Genomic DNA, 22,300 nt, shown 5'->3' with positions numbered 1-22,300 from the left:
AAGCAAGAATATTAGGATTACAGAATCAAGGCAGGCAGAAGCAGAAAAGAAATGGACTAATCAGGCAATAACAATTGAATTGAATGATGAAGTAGGGCCTAAATGAGTTAGACCTGTTCCTATTTGACTTGAAACCTTGTTTTAAAATGTTAGGAACATTCCCATAGAGTCATAGTGATGTACTGCCTTCATCAAAATGTTATTTTTAAGTCAACCCCTTAAAAGTAAAATGTAATTAAACTGACAAATCTGAGCTGGTCATGGAGTCATAGAGATGTACAGCACAGAAACAGACCCTTCGGTCCAACTTGGCCATGCCGACCAAATATTCTAACCTAATTTTGATTCCCTCATAAAATTTGCAGAACTCAATTATTTCTAATCACTGAAAGAGTAAAAATGTTAGATTTTTCAGTGCATCTTCCAATTGGAAACCATACTGCAAGCACGCATCACTAGAAAATTCATGGGTGGAAATTATTCAAGACTGTCACTTGCAAATTTACAATCAGCGCTCATTGCAGCCAAAGTAGTAATTCGTAAAATCTACCCAATTATTCATTGAGACCACTGTGGTAGATTTGTTTTAAATCTTGCCACGTATTTAAAATCATGGCTACAGGAAAATTTATCCTTCTATATTATCATAACATTAGGATATTGTTACATTTTCTAGTCATGATTCATAGGCGTTACAAGTTTCCTGCCAAAGTAAAGCATTTTTAAAAAATTGACCAATACATCAATGAAATGCAACAAGTTAAGTTCATTCTTACTCCTCCTTTGCCTCTAGAATGCCAGAAGCCACGTTATCGCAGACAATATTTCATTCCTGTTGGTGGTTACGGATTACATATTAAGGACTGGATTTTCACTGCGTGGGAACTGGGACCCCTTTAAAACTGGTGGGTGGATCCCAATTCCAGGATTCCTAACTTCTTTCCAAGCCTTTCTGACTTTTGGGAATGCCCATCCTGATTGGTTACATTGCAGAGATCAGCACATCATAATCCTCTGTAATTTTGATGGAGGCGCTCCAGCCTTAATAGGAATCTCACCTCACAGCCCTGTATTGAGAGGCATTGTGAACCATTTTATTTTATTCATTCATGGGATATAGGTGTCACTGATGAGTATTTATTGTGCTTCCTCATTTCCCTCAAAAAGGTGGTGGTGAGCGTAGTGAATATAATGACGTCAGCTGGTGGGCCTTATAGAATATGAGTTCCCTGAGTTAATCTGGTCCAATCAGGGAACCCTGGCTGACAGATTTAAACAGGAGTGCCAGAGATTCTACTGATTCTAAAGCTAGCTCTGAGGAAGGTGGACCAGTGTCAAGTACTACACACCTGTAAATAAAGTATGATTTGGTAACGGGATACTAGCCTCTGTGGAGCTATTTCAGTGAGCTACCTTTTTGATCCACTGTATCCCATGTAGGTAGACTCACAATTAGGGAGATAATGACACTGAACAGTGAATTAATATATTTCTGACTTAGAAGGGTAAGTGGTTTGGAGGGGAACTTAGGGGTGGTGGTGTTTCCAGGTATCTGCTGCCCTTGTCCTTCTAGGTAGATGTGTCGTGTGTTGGGAAGGTGCTGTCTCAAGAACTTGGGTGAATTTCTGCAATGCATCTCATTGATGGCACACACTGCTGCTACTGAGCATCGGTGGTGGAGGGAGTAAACATTTGTAGATTTGACCAATCAAGTGAGCTGCTTTGTCCTGGATAGTGTTAAGCTTCTTGAGTGTATTGGAGCTGCACTCATCCAGGCAAGTGGGAAGTATTCCATCACATTCTGACTTGTCCCTTGTAGATAAAGGGCAGGATTTAGGGAGTCAGGAGGTGAGTTGCTCACTGGAGATTCCTAGCCTGGGATTGGCTCTTGTACCCATCATATTTATATCGCTAGTCCTATTTAATTTCTGGTCAATAGTAACCCCCAAATTGTTGATAGTAGGTGATCCAGTCATGGCAATTCCATTGAATGTCAATGGAAAATAGTTAGCTTCTGCTTTCTTGGAGATGGTTATTTCCTGTGTGTGAATCAAATTAGCCAAAAACTACTAATTATGACATTGGTGACCTCCAGATCATTACTATTCAGATACATTAGTGATATATATATGAACATAGGAGGTGTGATTAGTTAATTTGCAGATGACAAAAATTGGAGGTATGGTAAACTGTCAGGAAGAAAGCCTTAGATTACAGGAGAACATAGACTGGCTGGACAGATGGGCTGAAAAGTAGAATTTAATCCTGAGATGTGTTAAGTGATATGTTTTGGGAGGATTAACAAGACAAGGGAGTACACACTGAGTGGTAGGAGCCTAGGAACTGAAAAGGATCAGATGGAGCTTGGTGTGCACGTCCATAAATCCTTGAAGTAGATAAGGTGGTTAAGAAAGTTTTTAATGGTAAAGGCAGTGAATATGAGAGCAAAGGAGGTTAAGGTGGTGTTGTATATAACATTAAGTTAGGCCACGGCTGGAAGATTGTGTGCTGTTCTGGTCACTACACCATAGGACAGATATGATTAAATCAGAGAGGGTGCAGAGGAGTTTCACCAGGATGTTGCATTGGCTGGAACAATTCAGTTATGAAGACAGACTAGATAGGTTGGGATTGTCTTCCTTAGAGTAGAGAAGGCTGAGGGGGATCTGATTGAGGCACACACAGTTCTGATGGGCATAGACAGGGTAGATAGGGAAAAGTCTTTCCTTTTAGCAGAGGGGTCAGTAACCAGGGGGCACAGGTTTAAGGCAAGAAGCAGAGCATTCAAAGGGTGAAGTTTTCAAAGGGTTGACTATAAACGGAACTAAAAAAGATGGTAGAGGCAGGAACCCTTAAGATTTTATGAAGTATTCAAAGGAAGACTTATAACACATAGCATATAAGACTATGAGCCAAGTGGGGGAAAATGGAATTAGAATAGATGAATGTTGAATGCCCAGCAGATGCCAGAAGGCCAAAGAATGTCTATCCCTGCTATAAAATGTCTATGACTCCAAGGAGAGTCAGATATGAATCATTCAGTTAGCATTTCTATCTGAAGGTGGCTGCAGATGTTTATGCTCATCTTCTGCAGTTATTTTCTGGGCTACTCCATTATTATGAATGGACATATTTGTGGAAATTCTTCCTTTGGTTAGATATTTAATTGTTAAACAACGTTACATAATTAATGATCAGAATCCCCAAAAAAACAAATCACTACTGCAATTCCTGCATTTCTGGGTAAAAAAGTCATTCTAAAAATAGTGTTAATTGCTTCAAAGTTTTCCTCATGACAGCAAATCTTTTTCACAAATTCTTATTGCTTTTCTGTGTACTACTGAACTTCTTTAAATGCTAATTACAAAGCCAAGTGTATTGAACCAAGTTAAAACAGAATCAAAAGCACTCAGAACAAAAATTCCATTATATCTTGAGAAGATGCAGCTTTCACAAGGATGTTTGAAGGGTTAAAATCAAAACTGAGCATACCTATAATCATAGTAACAAGTTTGAGGAAATAGGTTCACTTTTACTCTCCATTAGTATTAGCAATTGAACATGTCAAATGTAATTCCATCAGATTGGGTTTTAAACTGGAATTTTACTGTTGATTGACTTAATTGACTAATCCTTTAGGTACACTCATGGGAATTTAAAAAAAAATATTTTTATAGAATATTGTTAGAAAGTCAGCATGGCAGACCAATTCTTTACTGACAGATCATCTGCTATCAAAATACTAATAGACTGATATTTAATTTACGGATATCAGGTAGTCAATTTTTTTCTGACACTCATGACAACTGTTAATATTGGACTTTCCCCAAAAGGATTCCAGATTATGTCAAGTGCAAATGGAGAAACAAGGGGGATTTAAACACGGTGAGGACTGAATGAGCTCTTTTTGAAGAAAAGATTCCTTTTGATTGATTTATCAATAATGGTCCATGTTGAAAAGATGATAATGATCATTAGCACCATGTCAATTAACTATCAAGCCAGTTTACCGAAAAAACAAATTATGATTCTTTAAAAGAAAGATCATAAAACAAAAAACAAAAAACCTATCAAGAAGCAAATTTTGAGACAAAGAAGAATTCGGTAGATGGAAGAAGGCAGCTGGAAAGACAAAGCCATACAGATGGCAAATATTCCAGAATCTTGAATGAATCTACACAAAAAAGTGACATAACCAATACTAAAAATGTTTGTTGCTACAAGGAATAGAGCATGTTACTTTTACTTAAATCTGTGGGTTATTAAATGCATTGGCATGTGAACTGGAATTAACTTACACAACTGAATTTGTAAAGGTTTTTCAATATGCTGTCATCCCCCTATCTACTCTTTCCCATGGGACAGTCCATCTACTCATTCTCCCAGAACTGCAACATGAAGTGGTACATAGACTTGCATGCCGCTATAACCCAGAGATGTAGGTTGCAGTATTCTTGATAATGGCACACACACAAGATAATTAAATGGTATCAGTTGGTTTAAAGGGTAGTCCATCATTCTTCTGGTATAAGGGGTGCGCAGGGGACTGGAGAGGAGTCACATAGGACTTATAATACTAACTCTGTCTTTCCTCTGTACAGATATTGCCAGATCTGCTGAGTTACTCCAAAACCGTTTTTATTTCAGATCTTCAGCATCCTCCATACTTTGCTTCTATTCAGGATTGAGTCAGGCTAATGACCTTCAAACTTAAGACCTCCTGTTGTTATCGCATTCAGTTAACAACACTAGAATTATCACATACATCAATAACCCTTCCCAACTCGGTTCCTGTACTAACGGGAAAAACCTGCAAACATCCTTTTGTAGAATCATAGGATCGCTACATTGCAGATAGATAGTGCAATTCAACCCTTTGAGCGTTGCGCAAGCCTCTGAAGACCATCCTACTCAGACTCATTCCCCCATCCCATTCTATCCCATAACTCGATATTTACCATGGCCAATCCATCCAACCTGCACATCTTTGGTCTGTTGGAAGAAACTGGAGCAACTGACAGAATCCCACAATGGCACAAGGAGAATGTGCAAACCCACACAGACATTCACTCAAGGCTGGAATCGAACATGGGTTCCTGGTGCTGTGAGGCAGCAGTGCCTCATTTTTATTGAAAAAGATACTTTATTCATAGAAGGAAATCTTTATGTACGCATACAGTTAATGAAGCCATGAAGATCTATACTGTCTTTACTCACAGAGAAGAAAACACACACTGGGGTTCAGCTTTCTCCGTATTTACAACTAACCTATAGGCATTTTTGTGAGGCCTCGGGAGGGTCCGATAACTGAATGGACCCCTGTTATATTTTGGCAGAAAGATCTTACATGGTGGTCCTTCCCCACTACACTTTGGCTGCAGCTGCTCCAAGCTTTAGTGTGTCCCTCAGCAGATAGTCCTGGATCTTGGAATTTGCTAGTTTGCAATACTCAGTTGGAGTCAACTCTTTCAACTGGAAGACCAGCAAGTTTTGGGCAGACCTTTCTGAGCAGGTTGAAACTGGAAACAAGTTACAGGAACACAGACATAGAGACAAAAAGACACAGAAGAGTGTGATATTGCTCTCCCCAGAAGTAGCTGCTTCTTTCCTGCAGTGAAAAAAACTCAGTTTAAAACTGGAAAACCAGTTACCTTTCCTGCAGTAGTTGCTGTCTGTGTGTGTGTGTGTGTGTGTGTGTGAGATAGAGAGAGAGAGAGTGAGAGACAGAAAGACAGATAGAAGGAGAGGAAGGGAAATTTGATAAGGGGTTAGAATTTTAGTTAATAGTGTTATATTCTAATGGTTTATAACAGTTTTCTAGTAGCTACAGTTCAATTTTTTATAATAACGATAATAATTTTCTGTTAAGTACACAAACAGATCTGTGCTTTCCATCAATCTTGACTTGAAAAGTAAATGGAGGCACTGACCATACCTTCAAACAAAATTAACATGTGGTATGATTCTAGGAATAGAATGACTCCATTTATGACATGCCACACCAGTGGGTCATAACAACCTGCAGGACTGACCATGATCAACTCGCTGGACTATAGTGATATAGAATCCCTGACCATCCCAAGCAGCTGTCTGACCATATCCAAGTTCCTGAACAGAGACTGAATAACGTCTTTGACTGACTCTGGTGAGATCCCTTAACTGATGAGAATTCCCCTTGACTGTATCAAGAATTACTCACCTTAAGACTTTGAGACATGGGTATTTGGTCGAAGCACATGCAGTGTACTTGCTATGGAAGCTGCTGGCACCTGCATTGACATAGAATAGTGCCATATAGCAACAAGGCAACCCCCTTCGACTGATCAATGATAACCATGACATGCTGCTTGGCTCTGTGTCTGCATCAAACAGCAAGGCAAGATAAAAGTACCATACGGTTTAATGAGCATAAAATTAACGCAAAGCAGAGATGCTGGGAGCAAGCAAGCTAGTGCACAGTGACTGACCACTAAAAGATTAAGTTAAGAGCCCTAAATGCACCCTGTTCTGATGCCAGAGATGGGTGCCAATCCCTGGGTGCAAAGTGGCCTGGCAGCAGTGCTATCATATATAGTGTCAGTACACTCTAAGGTGTAGAACTGAAGTAGATAACTAAGTGAGTTCTCTACTCTAAGTGAGTAGTCTAAGTGAGTTAGAATCTGCCATGATGATGTGGTAAGGCTATCCAATGCCAACCTCTGTGGACAGGTAATCCAGGCAGTCACTGACCATAAAGCATAACCTGAAATGTTGGGATGTGCCAGAGGAGCAAGCAGCAAACTGAAGATGCCAGGTACCTGCCCTGTCTCTCATGTTGGGAATTATGGTCATCTTGTTTCTCTTCACTACAAGGAAAATAGCGGATTTTCATATAAATGAAGTAAGATCAGACACTAATGATGCGTAAGCATGCAAATAAGCTTCTTGCACTCTCTAGTGTGATTCTCATCTCATCATTGAAACCTCAGTTGCCAAATCAAACATCCATTTTCCCAAACTCACAAAATGTTAGCAACTGGCTCACCATTGCACTAGTCATGCAGGGAATGGGAAAACTCGCCCTATGCCTTCACTTTACTGTTATTTCTAAATGTTTACCTTGGTATTAACAACAACACTATATGTGACTTTAGAACTTCAGCTCTTGGAGTTTCCAGAAGAATTGTCCGTTCCATTGCTTTGACCATTGCAAGCAAAAAAGTAAATGTAAAACAGAAACAGAAAAGAAACGTTTGCACTAGCAGTAAGACAATCTTGTTCACAGGCAAAGTCCATGTATAACATCACATACAACTGCAAAGAACATTTCTTTTGCCTGGAAACAATTTCTACTTTGCAAAATTACAATTTTAGTAGCCAAGTAAAACAACTGTGATGCCAACCCATATGGACTGTCACAAGATATCAAGACCCAAAAATCCAATACTGAAGAAAGGAACACATTTAATATTTCATCTAAAACAACTTCGGCTATCTCCCCCACAATCTGCTTCATGATTACCATTGTCAGATTATTCTGACAGTTTAGAAGTTACTGTAACCAGTTTAATGCACTATGTTGTTGAACAGACTCAGAATTTGTTGGCAAATTACCAGATCTAATTAAAATAATTTTATAATATCTGCAAACATAAAAATGGCTGTCAAGGTTTGCAAATCTCTAAAATTTACTGTTGAAAATAATTGAATCAAGTTTTCTAGTACCATCTCACATATTGACTTCTTGCCCAAATTTCATCCAATCAGCAACTGAACTATCATCTCCATGTGAACAGGACAATTGGAAATATGAAAGTTTTTCTCTGCACAAAATGTTATTGAATTCCCAGCCCTAAGTTAAACTGAAGGAGGAACATTGCAAGTCCTGTTTATTTTCCTTCAAGGTAAAGTAATCTATGAGAGAAATGTGTTAATAAAAGCATTCCAATTTGAATATCTTGAAATTTTCACCAGGCAATTGAAGTAGATAAAAACAGCACAGCGAATGGTTGCATTTGTTAGTTCATGGTGAATCAATTTATTCAAGTATACTGAGAGATTGGCCATCTGTATGCATTTACATTGTTGGAGTTTTCGATGCATGGGCCAAAATAAATACACAGCTGCAATGGATTTGAACAAGCAACCTTGTCTATTGTCAATATAAAAATATATCTATTATTTGGTGAGATTTTCCAGATAGAGTCAGTTCTGAACCCACTGAATTTCAAGATGATATGCAAACCTTAATCAATTGATTTGATATTGTTTGCAGATACCAAATTGCTGTTAACTTGATTTTTGCTGATACTCCCACTGTATAGTATGACAGCTTGTAAAAATATGTTAGCTCTATTAATTGCAGTTTTTGGTACTGCATATGTGCTCATGAAAAACATTAGTATAATAAATCAAGTTGTTAGGTCCAGCAGATTTCTGTTTCAACAAACTTTTGACAGCTTATTTCAAGCACAAAAATCTTTCAGTGGTAATTATGAAACCAAAAATCCATTCTGCAACTCCTGGGCACATACTGACTACAATGAATTACAGTGAATGAGACAAAAGGTAGCATTTTCCCTCTTCCCCTTATCACAATGATATTTGATACCAGTCATCACACAAAACGAGCAGTGGCAAAAGTGAGCCATTTAATCTTGATATTTGCAGTCAGATTATGGTTGCTTTCCACTTCATTCTGCAGCTACCAATTATTTATTTGATAATGGTCAATTATTCAAAAATCAGACAAAATTACACATGCAATCTGTCATTTAATATTTACTAACCATGTCCAAAATTCCAGAGATTGTTTAAAATTTATCATTCTACCAGGACCTAAGCGCACTTGGAAATAAATAGACAGATAAGTTGAGTCCCATAACATTCCTTCCCCAGTGTGGAAGATTGGCATTGGATCGAGATTCTGTTTTTCATTTCTGTTACAGATTTTCTCCTTACTTTAAATTGTTCATTATCATCTGAGATTATTATTATGTTATTTTGTTACTAGTTTCGACTTCTCATTTTCTAAACCTCAAGTGTGGACAGGTGACTTACTCCCAAGCCTGCCAATTCCACATTTGTACTGAGAACTACAAGGTATGCAAGAGTGATCAGGGTCATATTTGCTCATTTTTGGTCTCTCGCTGTGAAGGAAGCACCTGGTATACATTTTGCACCACCCTTAGATGGCATGAAAAAAATGGGAGGGGAACTTACTACAGGGAATTTGGGACATTTGTATAAGATGTAGCAGCTGTTATTCCATTAAGTTACTTATCTGTGTATGATTACATTCAATTCTTACTCAAGAACTTTGAAGATTAGAAGTAACTGGTGTGTGTTAATCATCAGATTACCTCAAACTGGGATTAAAATACAAACATTGGATAGAAGTTGTCACTTGCTGCTAAATTTAAAATAAATTTTGGTCAACAATTAAGCCAGCTTTTAACTTGACTGTATGTTACAAATGAGAATAAATTAGCAGGAATTAAGAGGCAAATTACTGTAGGTATTACAACATTGAGAATGATTGTCTATTATGTTTTGAGATTAGAGGAATTAAAGCCTGACCATTCTTTCCTAATCTGAGATGCTGGAGAAGGTCATTGGTTACCCAAAATAAATGTGCTTCAATTGTTGCCAGAAGGATAGTCACTTATCTATGTTTCATTTTACCTCTAATAAAAGACAGCAAGATCCCTTACAGCTCCCTGCAGTGTCAGACACTACAAGGCAAACTTAGAAAAAGAAGTAAAGTACATTTAAAACATACAAGGTTATGGAAGAACTGTGAGATTGGACAATGATGGAGTTTGATGTTGATGGAGTAAACAGAACAAATAGGCTGAGTGCTAATAGTTCTTGTCATTATTCAGAGGTAAAACTTTCAAATATCTTACTGACAAATTACCATTCTTGTATCACCAAGTTAGATAGACACCATCCCTTCTACTTTGGTTAACTATCATCACATAGAGACTGGAAGCAAATAATCAATGCATGAATACTGCCACAGAGACAGAACACATTTAATGCCATGAGAGAAAATAAGTACGTTAAAGGCTATATATACTTCCAAATAATCATTAATAAATGGATTCCAAGATGGAAAAAAAATTATAACTTTTAATGTTATGCATCTAGCCACAGACATCATGTGCTCACTTGAGAATCTGATATGCTTATCACAGAATCAAAGAAATGTAACAGTTCAAAATTATGCAATTTGGCCCATTGTGCCTCCACTGGTTAAAACAATTTGTGTACTCGTTCAAGGGATAATTATACATTTTAATTAAGTGAAAATTAACCCAAAATGCACGATTTCTGCCAGTTGAAACATTGGTTTCCACAGTTCAAATTAAAAATGGAAAAAAAAACATTTCTGATTGGCTAGTTGTAAGACAACGGGAAAGTACATGAGGTGGATAGAATTGAAATTCAAATCAAACGTCTGACTGCACAGACCTGACTCAGGAAATATTGCCCTGAACAGTCAGATTTACATTTGGTGTTTGGAGGTGTTTGGAATCTGGCATCATAGAGGCAGCAACAGGGACTGCCAGATGCTGAGGCAAGCTGCTTGAACTGTACCAACTCAGACCAACCCATGACACTCTCTCCCTTTCATCCCAATAGCCTTTTATAGCCCCTATGTCAATTTAGCATGACTTCAATCCAATCCATGCCCTCCTAATCTTTTCCTTTAAACCTTCCATATCCAGTACCCTTAGGAAGCATTCTGAAAGGCAGTAATGTTCTAAGTATCCGTATATCAAAAAAAACACTCACATTGATAATAGCTCACTCAGTACATTTAAACTCTTTCAAGCTAACATTCATATTCATAGCCCCAATCAAATACATCTAATCCTTTTATAACCTCTTTGAGCTTTAAATAAAATTGTGAATTTACAGGTTACCCATTTTGATAATAATAATCAGTAGATGCAATTAAGTAGCACTATTCCTAAAAACAATAGCTCTCAGGATTATATCAACAAACATCAATTGTAAGCATTAATTTTTTCTAACTGTTTGCTAGCCTTCCCCCCCACCCCCGCCAAAACAAAACTTAAAGGACAAGATTCTCAAATGGCCTGACAGATTAATTATTCCATTTTTTACACTCATTTAGTTTCACTCAATCTCAAAAGGGTGTATGACTTCTCCAAAATAATGCCTAACTTATCAAAACAAAATTGCTAGATTTAGACTGAGTTGAGAAGGAACATCTTCACCCAAAGAGTCGTGAATCTGTGGAATTCCCTGGCCAGTGAAGCAGCTGAGGCTACCTCCTTGAAAATTTTTAAGCCAAACATAGATAAATATTTGAACAGTAAAGGAATTAAGGGTTACGGTGAGCAAGGGAGGTAAGTGGAGCTGAGTCCACAAAAAGATCAGGCATGATCTTATCAAATGGCAGAGCAAGCTTGAGGGACCTACTCCTGCTCCTATTTCTAATGTTTCATTTGTAGATCTTTCCCTCAAATATTTAAAGTCCTTGAATCATGTTTCAGGAGGATGGTTGCTGGAAGTTGCTTCCACTTGAAGACAGTTGCACTTTTAAATAAAATAAAATCCAGTGAAAACTGTGGGTGCGCCGATTGGGAGTGGGATTTCCTGAATTAGGGATTCCAGCTCCATTTTAAGGATCAACACTATATCTGATGCCAACACAATGAAAGCTCAAGATGCATAATCTATACAAAATTTGGAAAGAGGTGGTCAGGGCTGTGAAAGACATTTTAAAAGCCCACATATTCCTCTTATGTACTTATATATAATAGTATGGCCTGACGTCAGTGGTGGGCAAGTTGTTGGAGGGAATCCTGAGGGGCAGGATGTACACATATTTGGAAAGGCAAGGACTGATTAGGGATAGTCAACATGGCTTTGTGCGTGGGAAATCATGTCTCACAAACTTTATTGAGTTTTTTGATGAAGTAACAAAGAAGATTGATGAGGGCAGAGCAGTAGATGTGATCTATATGGACTTCAGTAAGGCATTCGACAAGGTTCCCCATGGGAGACTGATTAGCAAGGTTAGACCTCATGGAATACAGGGAGAACTAGCCATTTGGATACAGAACTGGCTCAAAGGTAGAAGACAGAGGGTGGTGGTGGAGGGTTGTTTCTCAGACTGAAGGCCTGTGACCAGTGGAGTGCCACAAGGATCGGTGCTGGGTCCTCTACTTTTTGACATTTACATAAATGATTTGGATGTGAGCGTAAGAGGTACAGTTAGTAAGTTTGCAGATGACGCTAAAATTGGAGATGTAGTGGACAGCGAAGAGGGTTACCTCAGATTACAACAGGATCTTGATCAGATGTGGGCTGAAAAGTGGCAGATGGAGTTTAATTTAGATAAATGCGACCTGCTGCATTTTGGGAAAGCAAATCTTAGCAGGACTTATACACTTAATGGTAAGGTCCTAGGGAGTGTTGCTGAACAAAGAGACCTTGGAGTGCAGGTTCATAGCTCCTTGAAAGTGGAGTCACAGGTAGATAGGATCGTGAAGAAGGTGTTTGGTATGCTTTCCTTTTATTGATCAGCATATTGAGTACAGGAGTTGGGAGGTCATGTTGCGGCTGTACTGGACATTGGTTAGGCCACTGTTGGAATATTGCGTGCAATTCTGGTCTCCTTCCTATGAGAAAGATATTGTGAAGTTTGAAAGGGTTTAGAAAAGATTTATAAGGATGTTGCCAGGGCTGGAGGATTTGAGCTATAAGGAGAGGCTAAACAGGGTGGGGCTGTTTTCCCTGGAGCGTTGGAGGCCGAGGGGTGACCTTATAGAGGTTTATGAAATCATGACGGGAATGGATAGGATAAATAGGCAAAGTCTTTTCCCTGGGGTTGGGGAGTCCATAACTAGAGGGCATAGGTTTAGGGTGAGAGAAGAAAGATATAAAAGAGACCTAAGGGGCAACTTTTTCACACAGACGGTGGCATGTGTATGGAATGAGCTGCCAGAGGAAGTGGTGGAGGCTGGTACAATTGCAATATTTAAGAGGCATCTGGATTGGTATATGAATAGGAAGGCTTTGGAGGGATATGGGCTGGGTGCTGGCAGGTGGGACTAGATTGGGTTGGGATATCTGGTCTGCATGGACGGTTGGACCAAAGGGTCTGTTTCCATGCTGGACCTCTCTATGATTCTATGAATCTATGTGGGCTTTCATAATACTTTGTTTTACCCTGAGCTCCTTATAGTGGCATCAGGATATTTGTTACTTGAAATTCTTCAAGTATGTTTGTAAGTGAGCAGGGCTAGAAGAATGTCAGCTGTGTTGAAAATGTCCAATGACTATGTCACCTCAATACAGAGGAACCTCGATTATCTGGCATTCGATTATCTGAATCTCGGATTATCCGTCAAGATCACAAGATTCCGATGCTTGGCTAAACTAGGTTATCTGGCATTTGATTATCCAGAATTCAATTAACCAAACGAAATACTGCCTGCCCGTGACCTTCAGATAATTCTGGATCCTCTGTATTCAGCATTTAATAAATGTTGTTGGTTGTTTTTAGGTGTGTGCGTTATCAGCAATAATGTAAATAGTCCCATTATTATGTTTAAAAAACACAAATGTGATGAATTATAACCACTGTGATAGAATTTAAGGTCAAATGGCTGACAGATTCCATCACAGTAAGATTTACAAAGACGGTTTGAACTACAGGGAGAGGCTGAATAGGTTGGGGCTTTTTTCACTGGAGTGTCGGAGGCTGAGGGGTGACCTTACAGAGGTTTATGAAATCATGACGGGAATGGATGAGGTAAATAGCCAAAATCTTTTTCCCCAGGGTAGGGGAGTTCAGAACTAGTGGGCGTAGGTTTAAGGTGAGAGGGGAAAGGTTTAAAAAAGGACCTGAGGGATGACATTTACATGCAGAGGATGGGTGCATGTATGGAATGAGCTGCCAACGGAAGTGGTGGAGATGGCTACAATTACAACACCTAAAAGGCATCTGGATGGGTGTATGTGTAGGAAAGTGTTAGCGGCATACAAGTCAAACACTGGCAAATGGGACTAGGTCAGATTGGGATATCTGGTTGGCGTGGATGTGTGGGACTGAAGGGTCTGTTTCCCTGCTGTGTGACATGACTCTATATAACAGATTAATATTTGGAATATTGGAGTACCGGCATATTTTCTTATATTATTTACAAACATATACACAATGCAACTATTAGCAAGAATTCCTAGTGGAATGGTCCTAAAATGATTTATAAGCTCATTGTCAACTCAATAGATCATATCTAAATACTGAGAAACAGTTAAATACCCAAAAGATTTGTCTATTCTACGTAAGAGCATTTTGGCAGTAACGCAGCATTTACATTCCTTGACAAATGTCACAACTAAGCAATTTAGCACATTTATATGAGACTTTTTTTTATTAGTTTCCTAAGATATTCTCATTGAAAATTGCAAAAGGAAGTTAAAATGTCATAGTTCGCATACCGTAAGTAAAAATTGAACTTGGAATTGAAGAGCCAAATGTTGCTGGAAACTAGTGCCACTTTTATTCACCCAATACTTTCATTTTCAGAAACTGCAGAGAGCTGTTTGACCCACCAGGTGCAAACAGTGCGCTACTTCAGTTTCTGCTTAATTACATAGGATGTCACAAAGAAGAATTCATTTGTTGCAGTTCAAGCCAGGAACCGACTGCTTAACAATGAAAAACGAACATTTAAAAAGCTGTCGTGAAAAGTGCTGGAACGGTGATTTATTTTAAATCCTTCTTACATCTTAAGATAATAAATATGTAGTTTTGAACATTTTAGCAGCCCATCTGGCAATGGTAAAAATTTAAATGTGGCATAATGGTTCAAAGAAGCAATGCAATACAGCAGCGTCATTACAGAAAGCTGAACGCCAGCCAGTAGGGCAATATAATGAGGCTGGAATTAGGGTGGTTTCCTGTCTCCTTTAACACAGCTTAAAAACAATGGATTTTATGAACTGAAAACACTATTCCTCCACAATCTGAATGACGCTTACTTGCTCAGGCAAACCATCATAGCTCGTAGTGCACAGATGATGTCTACACAAGAGATACTGAGGTTTCTTTTAACAAAAAGATGACACTGGCATTTTATTAAATAAAATGTAAAATTTTAAAAAGTTGTGCATTTCTTATCATTGGGGATGTCATAGGTTTACCTTAACCCATTAAAAATATAATACTTATAAATGGAGGTGGCTTCAGTATCAATTAGTGGGCCTTTATTTAAGCCATCTTAATCCAAATGCTTTTCACTTCTATTTAAAAATCACTCCTTTCAACTGCTCACTGTCACGGTAGTGGGCAGAAACTTCCCATTCTCTGAAAGACATAGGCTACGGCGAGAAATTTGGGGATGTCAGGTCATATGTTGACACTAAATGAGATGTTGGGACTAAAAAGACATATTTTCCAATCAAGTCCAGGGTGCTGAGATCAGATTCTCACTGGTGAGTGGCAAGAGACCTATTAGAGAGAATTATGTCTCATCACTATCTAATCTCACCACATGAATATGCACACTCCCATTCTCCTGCCAGCTGGATGGCATCTAGATGCTGAGTAATCCCATCATGAAAGTTGTGAGCAGGTACCTCACCACTCTGATTGACCACTTGCTCCTCCAGACCTCTACACTGGATAGCTGGCACCATCTCCGTGGCATGGCATGTACCAGGCTCTCTGCATCATCATAGCACATTCTCGATCCACTCAAGGTATACTTCTACACTTTAGTGCTGTACTTTGGAACTTACCAATGCCTTTCCTTACAATACTACTGAAAAGGGACAGGAACCCAACACATGGATTGGTCCAGGCTATATCTCACTCATTCTTTCAGCACACATTTACTTTCTACTGAACTGGAGACTTGACATCATCCAGATCTTAAAGGTTGTTATGAAGATGTAGGGGTACTGTATCTTTAAGAGAGTTGAAGGACTTAGCAAGCACACAGAGTACTAGAAAATTTACAATGTAACATTTGATCCAGCAACTAGCCGCACCTGGGTTGCTATGAGACAAAAACAAATTCAAATTCAGCCAATCAGTTGAAATTATGCCCCAAAATACCAAACTCCTATCAAGTTTGAATTTAGTATTTTTACAATATTAACACCAATGAAATGATCCGATGCTTTGGGTATAAAACCGGGAAAAAAAATGAACAGCTAGAGGAGAACTGCCAAAAGACCAACAACCATCGGCTGCTAGTAAGAACTCTCTGAGAGGTACCTGTCTAGAGAAGGAGTTTGCACAGAGGAAAAAACATTGACACCAATCTGGAGACCAAATCTACAGAGGAAAATACAAAGAGAAGATTCAACAGTTGGCTGTTTTTGAAATTTGAATTTTTCAGTAAATCTTAATTGGGGGTTTTATCAAACTAGTATTGTAGAGGGGAAGGTAAAAGATAGGTTGGAGAAAGGAGTTGTAAATAGTTGTTAATTAATTATTCTTTTAGACTTTAAAAAATAAAGTTGTTAATTTTGACTTTAAATAATGACTTTTGGGTATAGTTCCTTGCCTTTGAATTTTAACAGATTACAGCACGGGTGAAATCATTGCTGTGTTCCAGGTTTCAATTAGCGGAGAGGTTTATCCGTGTTGTAACAAGGTCCACAATGCTTCTGTCTTGGCTTGCTGTTCAGCAAAGACAGAAAGCCAAGCAGCTTGTCAATGGTTACCAGCAATCAAGGGAGTAGCAGTTTGCTGTACAGCACCAGCACCAGCTACCTCAATGATACAGCATGCAACAACAACCTATATGGCAACACACTGTTTGAGACACACACTGTCCCATAAGTCATACGGGAGTAGTACTTGATCGAGTCCAGGGGAGCTACCCTGAGTCAGAGCATTTCCATACGGTGGGTCAAGAGGTCCGTCTTATGCCAGTCCAGGAGCGTGGGCATTCAGTCGACCAGCTAGAAAGTAATGGTCAGGACCTTATCATCATGTGGGTGAGGAGCTGAACATCAGACACCTTACCACTTGTCTCTGCCCTCTCTACCCTACTGTGGGCTATTTAATCCTGCAAAAGACAAGCAGAGAGTTGGAAGGAAACAATTGTGAAGTAGCAGAGAGAAGATGGAAGGAGTTACTGTGATGGTGTGGAAAAGCTGTGACTTTTCTTCAGAATTTACAGAGATAAGGAGAAACCTCTTCTGCCAGAGAGTGGTGAACCTATGGAATTCATTGCCATAGAATGCTGAGTGTATTTAAGACTGAAATGGATAGGTTCTTGATTGTCAAGGGGATCAAGGGTTACAGGGAGAATGGGGTTGAGAAACTTATCAGTCATATTTTAATGGTGTAGCAGACTCTATAGGCTGAATGGCCTAACTTCTGTTCCTTTGTCTTATGGTCTTAATTGCTGTACACTTCTTTGGACATTTGAGGCTGCACTGACCCATGTGATAAGCGCAAACAAGGCTGGCCCGGTTAGCTGTCCTGCCCCCCTCTACCAATCTGGGAGGAAGAGGGTGCACCTTCTCTGCTCCACCTTTTCCCAGGACCTCCAGGTCCCTGTTCACAAACTGCCATGCTGATTCTCCTTCTCCTCCATATCAGGGTCAAATGTCATGAAATGTGCAGAGCAGCTCCAGACTGTCAGGAGTTGATTGGGCACACAATGCCTTTTAAGGACAATGCCAATGTTGGAAGTCCTGGGATGTTCCAGCAGTGAAGAATGCTTCCACCTATGGCGACTGGGAGAATCAAGCTAGCACTAGATAAGAGGGGCACCACTGGGTACAAAATTAACGAGGCAACATTGGAACGATAGCAAGAGAAAATGTGTTCAGCCTCTTTAGATAGTCTTTAGATTACTTACAGTATGGAAACAGGCCCTTCAGCCCAACATGTCCACACCGACCCTCCAAACAGCAACCCACCCAGACCCATTCCCCTACATTTACCCCTTCACCAAACACTACCTTATCATGGCCAATTCACCTAACCTGCACATTTTTGGATTGCGGGAGTAAACCGGAGCACCCGGAGGAAACCCACGCTGACACAGGGAGAATGTGCAAACTCCACACAGAGAGTTGCCTGAGGCAGGAATTGAACCCGGGTCTCTGGTGCTAAAGAGAAACTCCCCATGAAGCTCGCAAAACTGACACTTGGTTGATAAAAATCAGCTCAGTTTTCTGTGGTGCAGGGAACAGGCTTTCGCACCGACACTGTCTGCCCATGTACCAATGAACTGGCGGGGGCAATTTAGATGGGCGCAGAATGTTTGCTGCTGGACTGTTCCACTGAAACAAGGACTGATGGCAGCAAGTGACAAGAATGAAGATTGTATTGCACAATTGCTTCCATGAAGATTTGGGACAATGATGGAATTTTTTTGAACTTGAACAAAATGTTTGTTCCCTCTCGACTCGAACCATGTCAAAATGCTTTTGCTCCCTATTAAGGCTGACAGATGTTCCTCCACCAATATCAAAAAAACCTCCCTAAATCCTAATTAAAAGATGAAGAAACATGACCATGTGACAACCACATATACCAGTTTTAATTGTTCAGATCTTATTAGCAAAATCTGACTAGTCCACTAAAAGAGTGAAACATCTTATGCCCCTGGACCTCATTTACCACAAAAAACAATATCCTAAAGAATTTCACAGGTCCACTGTGTTGGTTATCGTTCAAAGCTACTAAACAGCAAAATGATCCAACACTGTCCTATAAAACCCTCATAAACAATAGTCCAGCAATGGTCTTGGGAAAACCAAATTAGATTTTTGAAGAGAGTGCAGCTGGCCACAAATAAAACAAAATCATCAGTTTAAGTTGATCTTTAGCTAATTCACAATTGTAATTAGAGTAGAAACATCACAAACTCCTTTGAAATACTTTCAACAGTTCCACAAAGCTATTAAACAACAATTAAAATTTTCCAGCAACCACAAGGATTTTCAAATTTTGATTTTAATCATTAATGAAAAACATATCAGACAAATGTGCATTGTTTTTCTTCAAAACAGAAAAATACTTTCTTTCACAACCCAGATTAATTGAAGTCACTCATGAGGTTTAGAAGGGATTTGACAAAAACTTTTTAAAATTTATTTTTATTGAAAAATAGATTTTAAATATTACAATAAATCAAAATAATACAATTCAAAACAATACAATGAAAGAACACCAAAAAATATGTAAAAAACCCAAACCGCCCTCATGTACCAATGTACAAATATGTATTTATATAAAAAAACCTCCAACGAACTACTTAACTAAATGAATAATAATCAACAACAAACTAATAAATAATAATAACTCAGCTCAGCCAAACAAAACACTCACTCTAGAAAATCAAGAACATTAATTTTCACATATTCATACGTTCGCAGATCCCCCTCTCTGGATATTGGACACATAAAGCACAATTGTTACAGACATATGAAAGCCCTTATTAGTGTGGCAGACAAATTTGTGTCCAAGTATTCCAAAAAGGACCGTATGTCTTATAGAAATTCTCAATCTTGTGGTATACCATATTTGTGAGAAAATCCAAGGGGATATGCTTCATAACAGTCCTCTGCCAACCCAACAGGGGATTTTTGGATACCCAACCTAATAAGATATCCTTTCTTGCGTAGTAAGTGAGGATGCTGAAAAGTTTTTTCTTATGCGCATCTACAGGGAACACACTGGGCAGGCCAACAAGAAGAGAGATCGGGTCCTTCTCCACTCTTACACCCAAAATCCCTTCCATTGCACCTGCCACAGTGCTTCAATATGTTTGAAGCCTACCACAAGACCAGAGACAATGGGTAAGAGTGCCCATGCAGACCTTGCACTTGGGACATGTTGAAGATACTCCTGGTTTAAATTTTGATAAATGATCCAAAGCCAAGTGGACCCTGTGGAGAATCTTCAACTGCAAAGCATGAGTCCTATTGCAAATTGATATCTTTCTTGCATTTTCCCAAATATCTTCCCATGCCTCTGAGAGACCTCAACGCCTAGGTCTCTCTTCCACACACTGCAGAGTTGATCAAACTCATCTGAGAGGGTGTCCCCCAGTTGATGATATAAAGTGCTGACAGAAAGTGTGCTCTCAGCACTGAGCACCCTCCTCTCTATGTCAGATTTGTAGGGATCAGTCAAAAGTATAGTCTTTTTTTGAATATAATCCCTAACTTGAAAAAAAAACATAAGAGGTCCCTGTTAGATAGCTCATACTTCCCGTGCTAAATGATCAAAGGACATCATTGTGTCTCCCTCAAATAAATCACCCATGCAAGACACATCCCTAGCATATCCACTATGGGTGTAAGAGAAGATGTTTTACCAATATTGCCTTCCCCCTGCCGAATTGCCCTCCATGCTTTAACCATATTAATAACTATTGGGTTATGGCAATATTCCCTAACTGTCCTCTTATTGTCCAAAAATAGCAAACTAGTAAGGGGGCACCCTGCCTGAGAGTTTTCAAAATCTAACCATATTGAAAGAGCGTCCCCACACACCCAATCACCCAAGTAAGCTAAAAGCGAGCTTAGTTGATAGTTTTTAATGTCCGGGAGATCCATTCCCCCCAATCTATGAGGCAATTGCAGTTTAGCTAATTTAATAAGGGGCCGCTTACGATGCCAAATAAAAGAGCTGAACCAGCCGTTCAGTCTCCTGAATGTTTGCTTATCAAAAATCAGGGCACAACAAATGGGGGAGAATATTCATCTTAATAAGTGCTATCCGACCTAACCATGAGATGAGAACCATGTTTGATGGTCTTGTTTGATTTTGTTGAATAATTGAACAAAATTAGCTTTGAACAACTGAATTGAACCAGAGTGATGAATATGCCCAAATACACAAATCCCCCTGTGATCACTTAAATGGGAATCTATATTTGCTCTCAAGACCTACAAGACCACCCATAGGCAAAGCCTCTGATGTTGCACAATTAATCTTGTACCCTGAAAAGGTGCCAAACGTGCTGATGCATTGTATCAGGCTAGACACCGAAACTGCTGCATTTGACAAAAAAAATGAGGACATGGTCTGCATACAACGAAATCTTATGTAATTTTGGCTCTACTTTTGGAGCCTCCGCCAATGCTTCTATCACCAATGTATAAAGCAATGGCAAAAGGGACAGCCCTGGTGGCTGCCCCTAAAAATGATAAAATTGCTTGATCATACCCCACTGGTGATGACCGCAGTGAGAGGGTCACTGTGGAGAACATTTACCCATCTTACAAAGGTTTTGCCCAAACCAAACCACTCCAGAGTATAAAAGAGCTATGGCCACTCAACTCAGTCAAATGCCTTCTCTGCATCTAGAGAAATCACCAATCCCTGTATTGACTGTTGTTGACATGCTTGAATTACATTAAGCAGACTCCTAATAGTATTGGAGGATCTGTGGCCTTTTATGAAGCCCGTCTGGTCCTCTTTAACAATAGAAAGTGACACAGTCTCCAGCCTTAATACAAGAGTCTCAGAGAGGATTCCGAAGTCCACATTTAAGAGTGAAACAGGCCTGAATGAAGCACAGTCCTTCGGGAACTTGCCTTTTTTAAGAATAAGCGAAATATTGGCCTCTCTCAGAGATGGCAGGAGACAATCATGACTGTATGAATTATTAAAAATGTTGATCATCAGGCCTGACAATATGTTTATAAATTCCTTATAGGATTCACTGGGAAGTCCATCGAATGCATGAAGCATTAGACATAAAATGGTTGAGCTGAGGCTCTTTTGGAAATTGGCAGATACGATATTGTGGGGATAACTGAGACGTGGCTTCAAGTGGACAGGGCCTGGGAAATGAATATTCAAGGCTACACGTGCTATCGTAAGGACAGACTGACAGGCAGAGGGGGTGGGGTGGCCTTGTTGGTAAGGGAGGATATTCAGTCCCTTGCGCGGGGGGACCTAGAGTCAGGGGATGTAGAGTCAGTGGATAGAGCTGCGAAATACTAAGGGTAAAAAGACCCTCTTGGGTGTCATCTACAGGCCCCCAAACAGTAGTCTGGATGTCGGATGTGAGTTGAACCAGGAGCTGAAATTGGCCTGTCGCAAAGATGTTACGACAGTTGTTATGGGGGATTTTAACATGCAGGTAGACTGGGAGAATCAGGATGGTATTGGACCTCAAGAAAGAGACTTTGTGGAGTGCCTCAGAGATGGATTCTTAGAGCAGCTGGTGCTGGAGCCGACCAGGGAGAAGGCAATTCTGGATCTGGTATTGTGTAACGAGCCAGAATTGGTCTGAGACCTCGAAGTGAAGGAGCCATTGGGAAGTAGTGACCACAATACATTAAGCTTCAA

General features: G+C 39.5%; 1 protein-coding gene across 1 annotated transcript in view; it reads right to left on the bottom strand.

The window, feature by feature from the left end:
• LOC140485862 (proto-oncogene tyrosine-protein kinase ROS-like) overlaps positions 1–22,300 on the bottom strand; it is a 234,592-nt gene that overhangs the window by 34,212 nt on the left and 178,080 nt on the right. The window lies entirely within an intron of this gene.

The sequence above is a fragment of the Chiloscyllium punctatum genome, chromosome 15 (genome assembly GCF_047496795.1).
Source record: "Chiloscyllium punctatum isolate Juve2018m chromosome 15, sChiPun1.3, whole genome shotgun sequence".
Lineage (NCBI taxonomy): Eukaryota > Metazoa > Chordata > Chondrichthyes > Orectolobiformes > Hemiscylliidae > Chiloscyllium > Chiloscyllium punctatum.
The sequence above is the reverse complement of the archived record's forward strand: the minus strand, read 5'-3'. Positions and strand labels throughout refer to the sequence as shown.